Source organism: Pteronotus mesoamericanus, unplaced genomic scaffold (assembly GCF_021234165.1).
Source record: "Pteronotus mesoamericanus isolate MK-2021 breed Mesoamerican mustached bat unplaced genomic scaffold, CSHL_Meso_final contig_50, whole genome shotgun sequence".
In the NCBI taxonomy this organism is placed as follows: domain Eukaryota; kingdom Metazoa; phylum Chordata; class Mammalia; order Chiroptera; family Mormoopidae; genus Pteronotus; species Pteronotus mesoamericanus.
Genome location: NW_026555186.1, coordinates 2,180,738 through 2,199,757, shown reverse-complemented (window position 1 = coordinate 2,199,757; position 19,020 = coordinate 2,180,738). Strand labels below are relative to the sequence as shown.

General features: G+C 35.8%; 1 pseudogene; it reads left to right on the top strand.

Moving 5' to 3' along the window:
* Positions 1 to 8,779: 8,779 nt before the first annotated feature.
* On the top strand, positions 8,780 to 8,863 carry LOC129074757 (uncharacterized; annotated as a pseudogene).
* The last annotated feature ends 10,157 nt before the right edge of the window (positions 8,864 to 19,020 follow it).

Below are 19,020 nucleotides of genomic sequence, written 5' to 3'. Positions count from 1 at the left end.
ATCTTTAACTGTGTGATCACTGCTTCTGTAATTCAATTGATTCTCACTTGAATTAAGCAGGTAATTTTATATTATTATCAAGCTATCAACACAATAGATATACTAGATAGCAAACACATTATCACATCCCTGAATATTTATAACAATTAAACCCCAGGCAGATTAATCAGATACGTTCTTTTTGTTTTAATAGTAAGGCTGAAGAAGAAAAGGACACATCTTCCTTCTCTGCTTTGGTTGCAGGGGAGTTTTCCTCGTCCCAAAGAAGAAAAAGTAAACTCTACTACAGTATAAAAGAGCTTTAGTCACCATGAGTCCCATTCCTGACTTCAGTCCCCGAGACCCATGAGATGCCCTGCTTCCTAGAAATTCTCATGAGCCTGTGATGTCTTCAGTATCTCCTATATCTTCATTTAGCCTTAAGGTAGAGTTTGGTTAGAGTTGCTGGCAAATGAAAGAGATCTGACTATAAAGGCTCTCAAACCATTTATTTCCATTTAAATTTTAATTCTGATCGAATAATTATGTTGTACTAGACATAGTATGTCAAAAAAAATGTAGTGAATGAGCACAAGATTATGGATAACATCATGTCAAAGCACCATCCTACAGATTACTTAGAAATTGCAAAAGAAAATTGTCAGCTTATAATGTTTTAACCACAAATGTAACTTAGCATCAGTGATAACAGAACAACCTGACATATGCCTTCTGATGTGGTAAAGAACACATCCCTTATGAAGCATTCTTACAAAAATGTGTAACCTAAAACTAATCAAGCCTTTGTAACATCCAGTGTGCAAAAGAATCAGGCAATATAGGGGCAAGTTACTTGACATCAATAGGAAATTATTGACAAAATGCAGGATGTAGAATATTCCCTCCAATAAAAACAACTGATCTCAACACTCAGAAAGTCAATACTGGTTGAATGGTGGTAGATTGTTTAAAGAGAAAAAAGGATATAATGACCTAAAATCAAATGTGAAGAATAAATTGAATAGGTAGTGTTTTTTAAAAGTCTGTAAAGCTCATTGTTAAATGACTGGGGAAAGTCAAAAATAGACTAGATACTATAGAATTATTATTACATGTATTATAAAGGGAAAAGGCAAATCTAATAATCTGGTCACTGAATCCAGTAAGAGAGTCATGTTAGGCTTTTCTGAGAGTTTTATTTGAACTATTAACAGAAAAATAAATAGAGGCTAGTTATCTTGTTCAACATTCAAAAAATTTCAAAGATACACAACTTTAACTTCAAGCTAAATTCTTTCAACAATTTTTAACATCATATGAAATATAGTTACTAGTTATCCCTTCTAAAAACCTATTTCCAATGAAAACATTTATATATGTAACCTCCTGTCTGCTGAACATTTTTAACAAAGTGATTTAGCATTCAATTTTTATGCTATAGAAGTAGAAAAATATAGTAAGATCAAAGGTGATGTTTAGAAAAGGATATTGGCAATATACTTAAAATCATATTAAGAGCTGAAAAATCAATAAGATGATGGCCACAAAATGACCCACCTCCTGAAACAAGAACAAAAATCAATAGTCGCATATGGATGAGTTTGGGAAAAACAATAGGAAAAGAAAACCTTACAAAATGGAATACAGACTGTACAGCTAGAGAAGGTATTATTTGAAAAAAAATTCAAATCTAAAAAGGATAAAATATTTTGTGTGGTGTAAGAATGTAGTCTAGTTTTATTTTTCTATGCTTATCTTTCCACTTTTCCCAACACCATTTATTGAATAAACTATCTTTAGCTCATTGCATGTGCTTGTGTTCTCTGTTTAATATTAATTGACAATAAAGGTATGGGTTTATTTCTGGGCCCTCCATTTTCTTCCATTGATCCATGTGTCTTTTTCTATGCCAATACCATGCCGATTTTATTGCTATGACCTTATAGCATAGTTTGAAAATAGGTAATGTGATTTCTCCAACTTTGTTCTTCTTTCTCAGAATTGTTGTTGCTTTGTGGAGCCTTTTGTGGTTCCATATAAATTTTTGAAATATTTGTTCTAGTTCTGTGAATTACATCATTGGAATCTTGATAGAAATTGCATTGAATTTACAGATTGCTTTGGATAACATGGACATTTAATGATGTTATTCTTCCTATACATGAACACAGTACAGGCATCCATTTATTTGTATCTTCTATTTTTTTCTTCAATGTCTTATAATGTTCTAAGTACAGGTCTTTTACAGCCTTGGTTAGGTTTATTCCTGGGTATTTTATTCTTTTTTAAAGAAATTATGAATGGGATTGTTTTTTAAATTCCCTTTCTGTTAGTTCATTACTGGCATATAAAAATGCAACTGATTTCTAGGTATTATTTTTGTATCCTGCTACTTTGTTGAATTCATTTATCAGTTGTATTAGTTTCTTGGTGGAATCTCTGGGGTTCTCTACGCACAGCATCGTGTCACTTGCAAATAAAGACAATTTTATTTCTTCCTTTCCAATATGGATGATTTTAATTTCTTCTTCCTGTCTGATTGCTGTCGCTAGGACTTCCAGTACTGTGTTGAATAAGAAAGGTAAAAACAGACACACTTGTCTTATTCCAGATTTTAAAGGGAATACTTCTAATTTTTGCCCTTTGACTATGATGCTGGCAGTAGGTTTATCATATATGGCTTTTATTATGTTTAGATATGTTCCCTCTATTCCCACTTTGTTGAGGGTTTTTATCATAAATGGATGCTGAATTTTATAAAATGCTTTTTCTGCATCTATTGATATGATCATGTGGTTTTTATCCTTCATTTTGTCTACGTAGTGAATCACATTTTTCAATTTGCGAATGTTGTACCAAACTTGCATTCCCAGAATCAATCACACTTGATCATGGTGTATGATCTTTATGATATATTGCTGCATTCCTTTTGCTATCTTTTTTGAGAATTTTAGTATCTTGTTCACCAGGGATATTTGCCCTTAATTTTTTTTTTCTAGTATCTTCTCTGGTTTTGGAATTAGGATAGTGCTAACCTTGTAAAATGAGCTTGAGAGCCTTCCCTGCTCTTAAATTTTTTGAAATAGTTTGAAAAGGACAGGTGTTAGTTCTTCTCGGAATATTTGGTAAAATTCGTCTGTGAAGCCATCTGGTCCAGTGCTTTTCTTGGGAGTTTTTGGATTACAGCTTCAAGTTTACTCAGCATAGTCTGTCTATTCAGATTCTCTGATTCTCCCCGATTTAGTTTTGGAAGATTGTATGTTTCTAAGAATTTATCCATTTTATCTAGTTTCCCCAATTTGTTGGTTTTTAGTTGACACAGGAATAAATTCAGATTGGATTAAAGACTTAAATATTAGACCAAAAATCATACAAATCCTAAAAGAAAACAGGCAGTAAAATTTCAGATATTGTTGGTGGTAATGTGTTTACTGATATATCTCTTAAAGCAAGAGAAAGCAAAGGGAAAATAAACAAAGAGGCTATATCAAACTAAAAAGTTTTTGCACAGCAAAGGAAGCCATGAACATAATAAAAAGACAACCCACAGAGTGGGGGAACATACTCACTAACATATCTGATAAGGGGTTAATATCCAAAATTTATAAAGAACATACACAGGTCAACACCAAAAAAAATCAAACAATCCAATTAAAAAATGAGCAAAGGACTTGAATAGACACTTCTCTAAAAAGGCTATACAGATGCCCAATAGACATATGAAAAGATGCTCAATATCACTAATCATCAGATAAATGCAAATTAAAACTAAGGTGAAATCACCTCACACCTGTCAGAATAGCTATTATCAATAAATAAACAACAAGTGCTGGTGGGGATGTGGAGAAAGGAGAATCTTTTTGCACTGTTGGTGGGAAAGCAGAATGGTACAAGCACTGTGGAGAGCAGTGTGGCGATACCTCAAAAAATTTTTAAATGGATCTGCTTTTTACCCAGTGATCCCACTTCTGGGAACTTATTTGAAGAAACCCAAAACACTAATTTGAAACAACATAAGCACCCTTATGTTCACTGCATTGTTATTTACAATTGCCAAGATATGGAAGCAGCCCCAGTGTCCATCAATAGATGTGTGGGTAAAACAACTATGGGACCTTTAAGTGATGGAATACTACTCAGCTGTAAAGAAGAAAAAAAAATCACCCTTTGTGACAGTATGGACGGACCTGGACAATGTTATCCTAAATGGAATAAGTCAGTCAAAGAAAGACAAATACTATATGAGTTCACTCATATGTGGAATCTAGTGAGCAAACTGAACTGAAAAGCAGAAGAGACAGACTCATAGTTAGAAAGCAGGATGACAGCTCTGGGGCAGAGTTGAGGGGGTAGAGGGATCCAGCAAAAAGGTAAAAGGACCCATGGACATGGACATCAGGGTGGATATTGTAGGAGGTGGGGGATATAAGGGGGCTCAATGGCAATTAAAAATACAAAAAATGTAAAAAGGATAAAACCTTGTTTCTTCCAATGAGAAAGTTAATTACTGTTCTTGTATTGAATTAGAAAAATGCTATTTATGTTTCTATAAAATTCACATTGTAAGAAAGAATACTTCTTTTGATACAAAAAATAGCTTTTATACATAATACTCTAAGCAAAACTGAAAATCTTTATACAATTATTAAGTAACCTATGAAGTTCCCTTTTTAAAAGAAATATAATAAAAGCAGGAACCCCTAAAGCTGTAATTTATATTTTAAATTTATTTTGGTGATCATTTTGCAGTGTATACAAGCATCTAATTACTATGTTTTAGACGCTGACTTTACTTACTGTGGGGATCTTTCTGCAATGTATACACATACCAAATCATTATTATGTTGCATACCTGAAACCTATATAATGTTATATGTCAACTCTATCTCAATTTATAGAATCATGATGTTGTGCATCTGAAACTAATACATTATATGTTCATTATATCTCAAAACTTTTTTAAATGAAAAATATATAAAACAGTAATTTAAAATAAACATTTTAGAGGTGTACAAGCCAGGAGCAGATTGTACTTCAAGGCATTCTGTCAAAATGTAACCACTAATTTATTAAATATGTAACCATGCATTAGCACATATCTGATGAATGCCTCCTCCACCAACAGGCAAGTATGTGGGCATCAAACATACAACTGTGGGAGGAGAGAAATTTCACCATATTATTTAGCTTAGAGAAAGTAAACGCAGACATAAATATCATTATTTCTAGGTGTAAAAAACAATTCACAGCAGACAAAAATGGACTGAGAAAATAAGCAGAGAATAACAACTTAGAATAAATAAAGAAGGCTTTACTGAGGCAGTACCATTTAGGCAGAGCCACGACTTATGAAGCAGAATTAGCAGAGAGAAGATGGAGAAAAGACTTTGAGCAACATATGCAAGAGCATGTGCATAATTCCTGAAACTGAATAAATTTCAGGATACTGGAAATTAAGACCAGTTTTTCCCCACCCTAATGAGCTAATGATTGAAGAGATACAGATCGAAAACTAACACATGGCTTTGTCCAGAGATGAAGAGTTTGATTGTCATATAAGTGACAAAAGGATCCACTGAATGATTTGGAGAAGAAGACCCATGGCCATGCTTTTGCCGTGTAGTATCTGAGAGGAGAATGGATAAGGACTGGAGGAGGTGGAAGCTGGGAGAATAATTTGAGATGTTAATTTTCTTCAGATATCAGCTACTAACCTTTCCCAAGTTTTTTCATTTCAGTAGTGATGTCATCATGCCCATTTACCAAAGCCAGAAACCCAACAATTGTCATGTTCTCCCTCTTGTGAATTAGCTGATGGTAGTGGTAGAGATAAAGAAAGTAAGCACGCTGCTTAGTACTTAAAAGATTAAATCAGTACACTGGAAAGGGGTTAAACATAGGCTCACAGGAAAGGGAAAGATCAAGAGTGGATTCTACTTTTCTGGCTTGAGTAAGTAACTAATGGCATTATCCCTGTGACAGAGTAGATTACTTAGTAATGCAGGTGTTAAACTATAATAGCTGTACGAAATTGAGAATAACTGAAATATTAAAATCATAATAAGGACATCGGGTTAATGGATAGCTTGTTTTTTAGAGATATTTGTAGTGACAGACAACTAGATTCTCCAGGTGAGACCGTTTGGAGGCACTATTTAGACTGTTAGATCCTAGAATCTGTGAGTGGTGGTTGATGGTCAGCAGGGAACACTCCTACTCGAGAATTCCTCTGTCCTGATTCCTCTTTAAAGAGCTTTTGGAAATATTTTAAATTTTTCATCAAAAGGTCTGATTGCTAAGCAGATCACTTCTTAAGTAAACTCGTCTTTCTAGATAGTATTCAACATATCTATTTTGATATATTTAAGTAGACCGCAGAATTTGAATATTTCAGTAATACATATAACCATTTACTAAACACAAACGGAGGCCCTGGCATCCTCATATTCTCTGGATCTCTAAATGATCTTATCTATAGCACTGTTTTTGATCAGAATGTGGGATAAGGGAAACAATGGCACTTGCCCCAATGTAAGGAAAAATATTACTGTCTCTTCCTTGATTACTTGGGCCCATGAGAGAGGCGTGCCGCCATTTAAGAAGTAGCCCCTTCAGGAGCCACTGTAAAGTGCTTTCAGAGATAGAGCTACTGAAGAAAAAAAGATGTAACACAATTAGCTTAGCTGTTCATAAAGTGGAGAAAATGAAACAGCAATCTGTTATTGTGTGGGCAGACAAGGTGCTGGAAAACTGGATAAATTGGAAATCACTGGAAGGCAGCTCTTTTGTCCTTGAATGCATTGGCTGTCTTGGGGAAATGTTGTTAAAGAGTGAACAATTGTGACTTAAAATTTCTAGCTGCTCGGAATATAGAGTTCCATGAAGTCAAAGATTCCATTCTTGTTCTAATAATAGATTAATATGAATCTAAAGAAAATGAGTCCTATGCAATATTAATTTCATTCCTACCAGAGTGCGGTTTTAAACAATATAGATTTGCCTGTGCTTGTGAATGTACATGCAGTAAAGTAACCAACAACTTTTTTTCCTTCTGTTTTTTCTAATGCAATCCATTAATAATTAAGAATATAAGGCTCTGCTATGACCCTACAAAATCTGCATTTTCATAAACCCTTAAGTCACTTATAAACTTGTTAAAATTTGAGAAGTACTTTTTTGTGTTTCCTTGGGAGTATAGCCTATGGCACAAGTTTGTGCCTCTTAAAAATTTTCAGTGCTGTTCTTGAAGATTGAAAAGAAGTTCTGCTTTATGAAAATTAGCTACATTTAGACTTTCCTTTCACTATCCATGCCGCCTAACACAAAAGGTTTACTTTAGCTTTAAAATTATCTTTTCGTAGTAACCCTTAATCCAGAACAATCCACTCCATCTTTTACCACAGATTGTCATCACATATTTCCAAGGGCACTAGATTTTATCAACCATAGAATGGAATGTGTAATCTATGGCCTATTTCTATTCAACTGGTCATTGCAGGGCCTAGTTCAATACCTGTGCTTATCCACACCTAAAATCAGCCCATCCTGCCCCACACTCTATTGCCACTCAGGTCACCAGAAAAGGAACCTTAGAAAAGGTTTTAAAGTAGAAAGCTTTGTATTTTGTTTCAATTCGTGTCTGTCAGTTTCTCTTTCTTTATTATACATTGATTAATTTATATGTTTAATATTATATCAGTAATGTCAATAATAATTAATAACAATGCATCACAGAAACTTCTCAGGTTTTTATCAGTACCTTGATGTGTATTTAATATAACGCATGTTGTCAGTTCTAATATGCACATGAATGTTCTCAGCTGTGATTTCATTTTCTCCTGTTCATGTTATATCTCACTATATCTTCAAGCATACTTTTATTTTTAAGCAGTGTGTATCATATAGTTTAAGACTAATCGCCTCCTTATAAAATTTTGATTTCCACCTCTTTTACAAAAATGAAATAGTTTGCATTTATCATTAAAATGCTGTAAAGTTTTTCTATTTTTGTGCTTCCAAGAATTATCTTAAACATGTTCCTTTGCAATTGCATTAGCTACTTGTAGTTTTTGTAATTATTTTCAAAATAAAATAAAGGTATATATATATAGTTCATTGAAATAATTTATATACATAATTTTTATTTATAATTCAAAGAAATAAAAATACTAAATATATAAGCAAAGAGTTTGTCATTTAAACAATATTATTGTCCTATTTGTTTTTAATCTGCAATATAATTCCATTTGCTTTAATGCTTTAATATTTTGTCTTACTTTTAAAGAAGAATTTTATTCCTTATTCAATATAGTACCTATAGTTTTACTGAAATGAGTAGAGTTAAGTTCATAGTCCCTACTGGTATATTTTATCTTATTTTTGAATGTGTTATATTTTAAAGATTTTATTTATTTATTTTTAGAGAGAGGGGAAGGGAGAAAGAGAGGGAGTGAAACATCAATGTGTAGTTGTCTTTCGTGTGCCCCCCACTGGGGACCTGGCCCACAACCCAGACATGTGCCCTGACTGGGAATCAAACCAGCGACCCTTTGATTCAAAGATCGGTACTCAGTCCACTGAGCCATACCAACTAGGGGTATGAATGTATTATTTTGATTAATTTTTTAAGTGCAATTCCTTGTTTTTAGTTTATTTAAATTTTGAAAGATTTTTATTTCTTAAAAATATGAAATAAAAATTTTTTGGCTTAAAACATTTTCAGAACCCCAAAAGTGTAATTCATTCTACAGATGTTAGAATACAGAAGAATATCCAAGGCCATCTAGACATTTTACACTACATCGCTTCTCGGCCTTTTGGCTAAGATCAAGTGTAGACATTTTACACTACAAATATAAAAAAATATTAATTTCATGTATCCATTGTAGGTTTTCCTTACCATTGTTTATAATTTTTTAGAAATAAGTTTATTTTTATTAATACAGTTAGAAAACTAGTTTTCATTTTGATTGACAAATTCAGCAATATTAAAAATTTCAACAATATTGAATAAACTCATTAAAATTTACTTTACCTACTATTTTGGTTTGTATTTGAATAGTTTAAAATTTAACCTTCAATGACATCAAGCCTGCAAAAATATCGAACACCTCTAAAATTTCATTCCATAGCACATTTTGATAAACAGACCTAAGAGATCAACATTAAAATCTCGATTAATTAATTTAATTTTTCCTTCCTCGTAGAGAACTAAATTGAGAGAACATTTGGTTTTTCTCATGAAATAACTAAAGTTGTATACACAGGTCACATAGAAGCTAGTTATTACAATGGAGTAAAGTAAGTGCAAAATTCAATTTGGCCCCTGAGGGTCTTTCCAGCTTAAAATCTTGACATTCTTGGACAGTGGCCCTACCAATTTTTCCTATGGAATCAACAATTCTGGAAAGATGTTGCACTGTGTTACCTAAATGATTTTGCATATAGTCTCACCAACTAGATTATCCTCCCTCTTACACAACGCCTAGTTTTGCAAACTCCTTTAAATTTCAACTCAAGCATCAGTCACCTTTTGTGAATCCTTCCTGTCAAGATTATTAAGTGAATTTAGATATTACATCATTTATTCCATCTAAATTACATGCTTTTCTCCTGTAAAACTTGAAAACTAAACAGTGTATCTCTGTGTCAGCATTACCTTGAAATCCAAACTATATGCACAGTGTATGCAAAGGAAATTGAGAGCCAAGTAAGTGTGACTGAATCTGGAATGTAGCTGTTTGAGCATTGCTCTATTTTCCAGTAAATAACCAGGGACATTTGATTCAATAATTAAGATATAAGTGTCAGCAATTATATATATATAAAACATAGGATAGGGTTATACCCTTATAAACCCATCATAAATTGAAAATTTTGCAAGTTGAAAATGCATTGAATACACCTAATGTAACAACCATCTTAGCTTAGCCTAACCTAGCTTAAATGTGCTTAGAACACTTACATAAGCCTAGAGTTGAACACAATCATCCAACATAATGGATAAACTGTAGACTATTAGCCATTTACCCTCATGATAATAAAGATGACTCAGAGCTCAACTTACTACCCCTGCCTGGAATCAAGAGAGAGTATCATGATATGGCTAGACCTGGTAAAAGATCAAAATTCAAAACATGAAGTTCAAATATTTAAAAAATTTATATGGAAGCAAAAATGACTCCAAATAGCTTCATCAGTCTTGAGTAGAAGAACAAAGTAGAATGGGTCACAATACCTGGTATCAAACTATATTACAAGGTCACTGTAATCAAAACAGTCCGGTGTTATCATAAGAAGAGACATAAATCAATGGAACAGAATAGAGAGCCCAGAAATAAACCAATGTCTTTATTGGTAGTTAATATTTGATAAAGGGGGCAGAAGCATAAAATGGAGTAAACATAGCTTCTCCAACAAATGATGTTGGGAGAACTGGACTGGTACTTGCAAAAAAAAAAAATTAGACAAACAGCTTATAACATACATCAGAATAAACTCAAAATAGATGAAAGGTTTAAACATAATGCACGAAACCATAAAAGTCCTAGAGGAAAACATAGGCAGTAAAATTCCAGATATCCCATACAACAATATTTTCTCTGACATACCCTCTAGGGCAAGGGATATAAAGGAAAGAATAAACAAATCGGACTACATCAAATTAAGAAGCTTCTGCATGACTAAAGAAAATATCAGCAAAATGAAAAGGGAATGAATCATATGGGAAAATATATTTGCCAATGATACCTCAGACAAAGGTTTGATTTTCAAAATATATAAAAAACTCATACAACTCAACATCAGGAAGATAAGCAATCCAATTTAAAAATAGGCAGAGGATCTAAATGGACACTTCTCCAAGGAGGATATGCAGAGGGCCCATAGGAATATGAAAGGATGCTCAGCATCACTAGCCATCAGAGAGATGCAAATTAAAATCACAATGAGATACCACTTCACACTGGTCAGAATGGACATCATTAACAATCAACAAACAACAAGTGCTGGCGAGAATATAGAGAAAAGGATACCCTAGTGCACTGTTGGTGAGAATGCAGACTGGTGCAGCCACTGTGGAAAACAATATGAAATTTCTTCAAAAAATTAAAAATTCAACTGCCTTTTGATCCAGTGATTCGACTGCTGGAATTATGCCCTAAGAATCCTGAAACACCAATTCAAAAGATCCTATGCACCCCAATGTTCATAGCAGTGTTATTTACAATAACCAAGTGCTAGAGGAAACCTAAGTGCCCATCAGCAGATGAGTGGATCAAAAAACTGTGGTACATTTACACAATGGAATACCCACAAAAGAAAGAAAGAAGAAACTCCTACGCTTCACAGAAGCAAGGATGGAACTCCAGAGTATTATGTTAAATGGATTAAGCCAGGCTTTGAAAGACAAATACCATATGATCTCACCTAGAAGAGGAATCTAATCAACTAAACAAACAAATGAGCAAAACAGAACCAGAGGCATGGAAACAGGAAGCAGACTGACAGTGACCAGAGAGGAGGGTGGAGAGGAATCACGGGGGAAAGATGAGAAGGGTCTAATCAAAGTACATGTATAAATGACCCATAGACATGGACTACAGTGTGGGGATTGACTGTGGGTGCAAGGGATGGGCAAGGTAGGGGAGGGCAATGGGAGTACAATTGGGACAAGTGTAATAGAACAACAATAAAAAAAACATGAAGTACAGCTTCTATTGAATGTATGGCTTTCACAGAATCCTAAATTCAAAATATCATATATTGAACAATTTTAAGTCAGAACAGTCTGTATACGCAAGCACAAATTTAAACCACAGTAAAATCTCTATAGATAGATGATAGATGGATAGATAGATGATATAGAAATGTGTGTGCATGATGTTGTTATTTCTTGTGGGAATGGGGCTGTAAAATAAACTCCTTTATTATCATTTGTGAAATATATCATTTATATAAAATCATGCAATATCCACTTATTTTCTTAAGTGTTTAATTTTTCTTAGATATAACGTATTATTTTGTTCCTTAGATTCTATTAAATAAGATTTCAGGCAGTTGTATATAGTCAAAATAAACAACATTTTTTTTACTTTTAGAAAATATGTACTTTGGAATGTATTATTACCTCACTTCAGAAGAAGAAATCAAAATTTCTGGCAGACAAGTACATTTCAGTCAGATTAAAAAAAAGCAATAGCGAGTTTAACAGATGGTAAATTGTTCACATATGGAAAAACATGGCACTATACCAATATCTGTAAAAAAAAAGTTATGTATTGCTTTTAATTCCCTGGAGAGAAGTATAAAATTCAACCAACAATTCAATTTTTATTTCCCGATTTGTAATTATATAACTCTAACAATTTATTTTTATTTTTCTTTATCCAAATAGTTTTACCTGAAGCTTCAAAGAATTCTGTGAAGAATATATAATAATGGGCATTTTACTTACCTCCACAGAAACAGTAGGAAATTTATACTTTAATGCCCTGAAGAATTAACTCTTTTCTGTAAATGACTCATGGTGGAGAATCTTTAAAAAAAAACCCTCTTTATATGCTGAACAGATTTTTTTTATTTAAATTCACAACAACATATCAAACCTTAGCCATAAAAATACAGAGCAACCAACTGAAGTAATATAGCATTCAGTACTACAAGATTAAACAATTTCATAGTTGTTCCATTCATTTTAAATTAAAATTTCAGAGAAGATATTTTGGAATACGCTGACAGGATACATATACACATCCACAGCTGAGAGAAATTACCATAGCTACAATGATTTCATTGAAGATCAGAAATTAATTTTTTATGATTATCAGTGGAAGCTCATGGTAAGTAAAAATAATATGATTTTTTTGTTAAATACTCTAGATCAGTAACTTCAGACTATATTTATATTGCTTAATTATCAGAGCTGAAATCTGAGGCAATTTGTGTCAACATTATTTAAAAATTTATTTCAGAAAATGGTTTTCAAGAAGGTTGGACTATAAACTAATAAATAACTTCATTGTTTGCTCCAGGAAATTCCTGCAAACCAATTTGTGTTTGCAAACAACTCTCCTCTCAGACAATAGATTGCTCATCTGGGCAGACAGCTGTTTATTAAATAGCAGTTTACTTATGAAGACTCACTTCAAGGTCCACAACACACAGTGTTCTTCAATCCCAAGTGTTTATGTGATAAACTTGGCCTATTCTACTCAATTACATTTCTTCAGGAGCTGCTTTCATTTGGTCTAATTGGGAGTGATACTTGTTGGAATTAATTGTTTGGTTTTCCAGAAGGAGCTCATAATAGAGGGCTCCCTTCCAATCTCACCATATACACAACCTCACCTTCTTTGGATGAAGACTGACCTTTGGTGTGGTTGATGGTGGTTCATTTCACTTGTATTACAATCTCTTCTGTTCAACATTATTGTAAAGTATCCACTTTTTATTGCCTGTTATAATATGTTTTAAAAACAGAATATTTTCATTACATTTAAATAGAGAATTATATGCAGAAGTGCAGTCAAGAGGTTTTTTTCCCCACCCCATACCCCCCCGCTTATGTGACACCCAAACATCAAAGCAATGAATATAACCAAGCTGATTCAAATGATTTTCAATGCTTGATTTCGATATTTCGAGCATGTTGGCTATCTCCTGTGCTATATAATGTCGACTGTTCTCAATGTCTCGATTTGATTGCTATCAACTTCAACTGGTCTCTCCGACCATGGAGCATTGTCCAATGAGAAATCTCCAGCACAAAACTGTGCGCACTTTTGACACATTCAATCAGTTACAGCACCTTCTCCATACACTGCACAACATTTTTTTTTTGCATTTCATTTGCATTTTCACCTTTCTTGAAATGAATGATAAAGCACAATATGCTGAAAATGTTGCTTACTTTCTCCCATCTCCAATATTAAAATGGCTAACCAAAATGTCACCAATTTTGATGTTTTCTTTTAATGCACGCTGATATGACACTATAATACTATATAACAAAATTATCTTGAACAAAGTTAAAGACAACTAAATGCTACTAGAACCATATTAAGGGGGGAAAAAAAATGAACAAATGTTTGGGCCAACCCAATATTTCATTTAGCTTTGCTTAATCACTGTTTTAGTTGATGTGTCAAGGAGTCAATAGAAACAACCCTGTAGTTTTCACAAGAGCCAAATGGCACCCCTTCCCATTGTGGCTTAAGACCCTGGACCTGAGGCCCCTTGAGTCACCCACTTGAAATCAAAGTGTTGAAATAAGTTTTCTGTTGGATTTGAAATAAAATTTCTTTTCCTTGGATTACCAAATTATGTATTTATTTTGACTCTTAGAAATGAGAAATGCTTTTTAGGATTCCTTTGATCCTATTTTATCCTTGAGCAAAAACCTGCGTTAGTACTTATATTGCTGATTTTATCCATGTATTTTCTCATATTTTATAAATTTCCTGTAAAATGAAATTTATAGGAAAAAGGACAGGGTTTAGTCTAATAAATTTGTCTCTCAGAGTCACCTTAAAGGATGATGTGTTCAGAAGCTCTTGAGATCCACATCCTCATAGAGCGCCGTTTGTTTCTGAGGGAACTATCAGAATTCAATGGGAACGTTCCTTACTTCTGTCACGTTTTGCCTGAGAGACTCTATTTCTGAGAGAGACCTCAACTCCAAATATTTTGCCGCCTTGGGATTTCAGACTTATTTGGCCTCAAAGATATCCAAGTACCAGGTCAGAGTCCCGAATTTCAGAAAGTGGGGGTCAGCGGCCTGCTGCCGTCACCCAGGGGACAAGTCCAGAGGCAGCGGCTTGGTGAAAAGGGAAGGAGGCCTCGATTCAATAGCTGCGCGAACGGGAAGGAGGACAGGCCCGCGGCCGCCGGCCCGTCCCTGCCAGAGCGCCCGGAGGGAAGCCCTGCCGCCCTCTGCCAGACCAGGCCGAGGCTGTGCCCGGAGTTCCTTCTCCCATTTAAAAATTCTGTCCTTTGGGAACCATCGGCGGCTGCCACGCAATCCTCCAAGCGGCTCAGGTTCTTCCCCGACGACTGTCAGTCCTCCCTGGCCTCTTCCTGGAGTCTGCGCGCGGGGCTAGCACCGCAACGCCGCCACCCGCGCTGCCCTGGCCGGGGGCCGGGAATTGCCGCCCAACACTGCGGTCGCCTCTGAGGGGGGCTCCCGTGTGCCCGGCGTGGGGCCCGGGGCCTGCTGCTCATAAAGCTCCAGTCCTCGCGTCCACGCTGTGGGTCCCAGAGAGGGAGCAGCACGTGTCCTTCCCTTGCCTCCGTTTAAATCTCCCTGCCCAGACTTCTGGGCACTCAGGGACACAGGGCAGCACCTGCCCCTGCCATCCTGTCGACGTTCACGGTACACGCGTCGCTCTGTCCCCTGGTCCCACCTTCCGGCAGGGATTGGAAGGGAGCAGAAGGGCTTTTTCCTTTGTCAATCACTCTCACCAGCCTCGCGTACTTCCTGCAAAGCCTCCTGTGAGTCTTTGCCCCGGGCGGGGCATCTCTCTTCGGGCGCTGCGCGGGCCTGTTTCCTCAGGCAGCAGGCACTGCCCTGCCGTCTCTGGCAGCCTCCTCCTAGCCCCTCCCTCTGCCCTACGGTGTAGCCCGGTCTGGCCCGGTCTGGCCCGGTCTGGCCAGATGAACCTGTATCACGTTCGTCTTAGTTTAGATCCATAACTCCTATAGGCAGCCTCCTGGTTTTATATATGTTCTCACAATAATTCTGTTTTGAGCACCTGTAATTCTAAATGTATACTTTTACCAAGTATCATTTAAAACTACAGGAGCCTCTTTGGAGACCCTTTCATAAAATATGACTGATAATTTTTTAATAATAATAGAACAAAAAAGATTAAATTTTATCTAATGTTCTGAAACATTTCACTGTTATAGGGGAGCTTTCAGAAGAAATTCAGGTTCCAAAATTGTTTCATCACCATGCAAAAGAGAATGCAGTGAAAAGTCTGAAAGTAGATTTCCTTCCTTCCTTCTAAATTCTCTTCCATCTAAATTCTTAACTTGATATGATTGTTTCTTACCCACAACCTTTTCTCCTTTCATATTCCTTGTATTAACATTCTCTCTGTCATTTTTCTCATCCTAAATATACAAAAACTCAATGATCTCCTAAAATTAAACTTTATTATAGAGAAAGCCCATTGTGGTTACATTTTAACCCTGGTATTGATCTTAGTTGAGATTTATTTTTTGAGACTCTCCAAAGCCTAGACAAAATACACAGAAATATAGAGAGAAGTTTAGAATAATTTTAAAACACATAATTTAGAACCCCCTGATCTATATCAAACAGTTTATTTAATGTAATGCTAAAAAAAAAAAACAACAACAAAGAAGGTAAGAAGGCAGAATGGAAAAACTCTGAGAATGACTAAACATACCCTCACTTGCATGAAAAATGAGAAGAATTTAGAAACCTATGTGCATTGTGGAAGACTACTGCTTTTCCCATTAAAAAAGATATTATTTACATACAAATACTTATATATTATATATATTAGACACAAGCCTAGTTTCAGAAGCAAAAAAAAAACACAAACACATGTCCATTAGAAACAGTTTTGTTAGACCGCAAAACACTTTTCTATAACGTTTAGAAATTGATCCTTATACAAGCAGGATTGCGGCGTTCTCTGCACTTTCTGGGAATATCCTTAAGCAATAAAAAAGGGATTGAATATAAAATTAAAACTGGAATGGAAAATAGCCATATTGTTATATGTCGACTTCTTTTGGAGAATTTTAAAACTCCTTAAAAGAAAATAAAATGAACAACAGAATTATAGTTCTACAAAAGCAGTTTATTAATGAGGGTTTTAGAAGGGAAAATTGAAAATGGAATTTATGCTTTATGCATAAAGTCACAAAGATTAGTTTTTCTGAATATTAAATGATAACTTCGCAAATTTTGAATTGACAAAGGTGCTAAAATACAGATCTTAACTCTCTTAATTCTTTTAGAGGATGTTTATTAAAGCTGGGGACAATGACGCGAGGAGGGGCCTAGGATAGAAGAAGTAACAGGAGAGGGACCAGGTGGGAAAAGGAGCCACGAGTAGCTGCATTGGCCCACTAAGAAATCAGAGAAAAGTGGGCCTTTGGGAGAGAGTAAGTGGGTTAGCTGGGGACGAGCTCCCGCTGCCCACTGCTCCCTGGTTGCGAGCTTCGTGGAGTTCCTCAGGGTTAAGGAGATGTGTGCCTGTGGAGGAAGAAGAGATGGTAAGGTAAGGTGTGGGGGTGCTTCCAAGAAGGAAATCCTCAAGGACTTTTGTCTCAAGGGGTTTTTAAGCCTGGGCATTTAGAGGATGTATTAGGGGAGGATCTAAATAGAATATTTGTTAGTTTTATGTTGATGTGCCAAAATGAGATTTATTCACTTCACTTCATCTGAACTTGGGTGTGCTTGGCAAATGTATTTTCTGCTGTCTCCCTGAGTAAGACGATTTAAGCTATTTACCCTCTGAGTGGGGAGGAGAAGTGCAAACAATTTAATGTTAAGTTGGTTTAGGGAAGAAGATAGGACTTTTCAATGCACTAGATGGCTGCAAACTGCTTGTTGAATTGCTTCTCTCTGTTTCCCGATTCCACTTTTCCCGGCTTACTAGCCTGCCTCATTCCGCAGTCAGAGAGCTTCCATCTCTGAAATCTTGTAGGGGTGATGAAGGAGGGCAGCGGTCCTTCAGTGACTGCTCCTGTCGGGGGAACTGAACAGTTACAGATGTTAGCTTCTGTCCTTCTTGATAGGTTTAAGTGATTAATGCCTATGGAAAGGTGTTCCAAGAACTGGATGCAGGACCCTACCTAACTCCAGGAGGTCAACAAGCAATTCAACCTTTGTGCCCCAGGGGATGTGCAAATAATCCAGATGATATCTGAGCCATTATGTTCCAGGAAGGGAAGTCAGTGACTGTTTCTTTGCAAGGCAAAATGGATTTTGGATGTATGATTATGTTAAAGACTCAGAGATGAAGATTATCTTGGGTTTTCTACATGGAGAAAAGCTAATCATGTGGGTTAGAAATTGAAAGCCTTTCTTGGATAGAATAAGAGGAAAATATAAAAAAAATATAACTATGGAAGAAACATCAAAAACACAACCTTTCCTAGCTTAGAAGAATGGAGGAAGAGAACCACAACCCAAGGAATGAAAAAGCTAGGAAAGACAAAAAGATAGATGCTTCCCTAGAGCTTCTGGAACAGTTCATTGCACTACCCACCCACACCTGATGTTAGCCTATTGCAGCAATTCTCGACCTTTTTCATCTCATGACTCCCATAACTAATTACTAAAATTCTGAGACACACCAAAATATATATATTTTTGCTGACTTGAAAAAAATGTAATTTTTGTTACCAAACAGCAAGTAGGGTCCTGCTGCCTGTCACAGCACCTTCTAGGCAAAATTCCAAGGCAAAGTTTTGGTGATAAAGGAAAGGAGTCTTTATTAAAAAGCTACAGGGCTTTGGAATGACAGCTTTCCAAAGGTATTAGTCGCTTAAGCCTATCAATTAAGGCTAAACTCTTTACTTTTTAGTTACACTTTTAATCATTTAAGGCTTCAGTTAAGGATGGAATATTTATCACTGGGGGTTTCCCTAGTGCTCCCCCTGTTAGTTTTTAATTATCTTATTTCTAAAGGATTAGTTTACACACTAAAACAACATAAGATACAAAAGCTACACAATTTTGGACCAAGGCCAGGCTTCTGCCTCGGAGCACATTCCCTCTGGACCACTCAAAGGAGAATGACCCTGCCACCTTCTGTCAGGCCGGCCCAGTCCTAGGCTGCACCTGGAGTTTCTTCTCCCATCCAAAGTCCCGTCCTTTGGGAAATGCAGGCAGCACAATCATCCAGCCATTCTTGAGGAAGAGAGCGCAAGAGCCAGTCTCTGCCATCCTTTTATTTGAAATCTTCCGGCCCATAATTCCATGAGCTCCAGAGGCATTCAGCTCACAGCCAGTCCTGACCTAGACCATTCCCCATTGCTGTGGGCAACCTCCTCCTATGT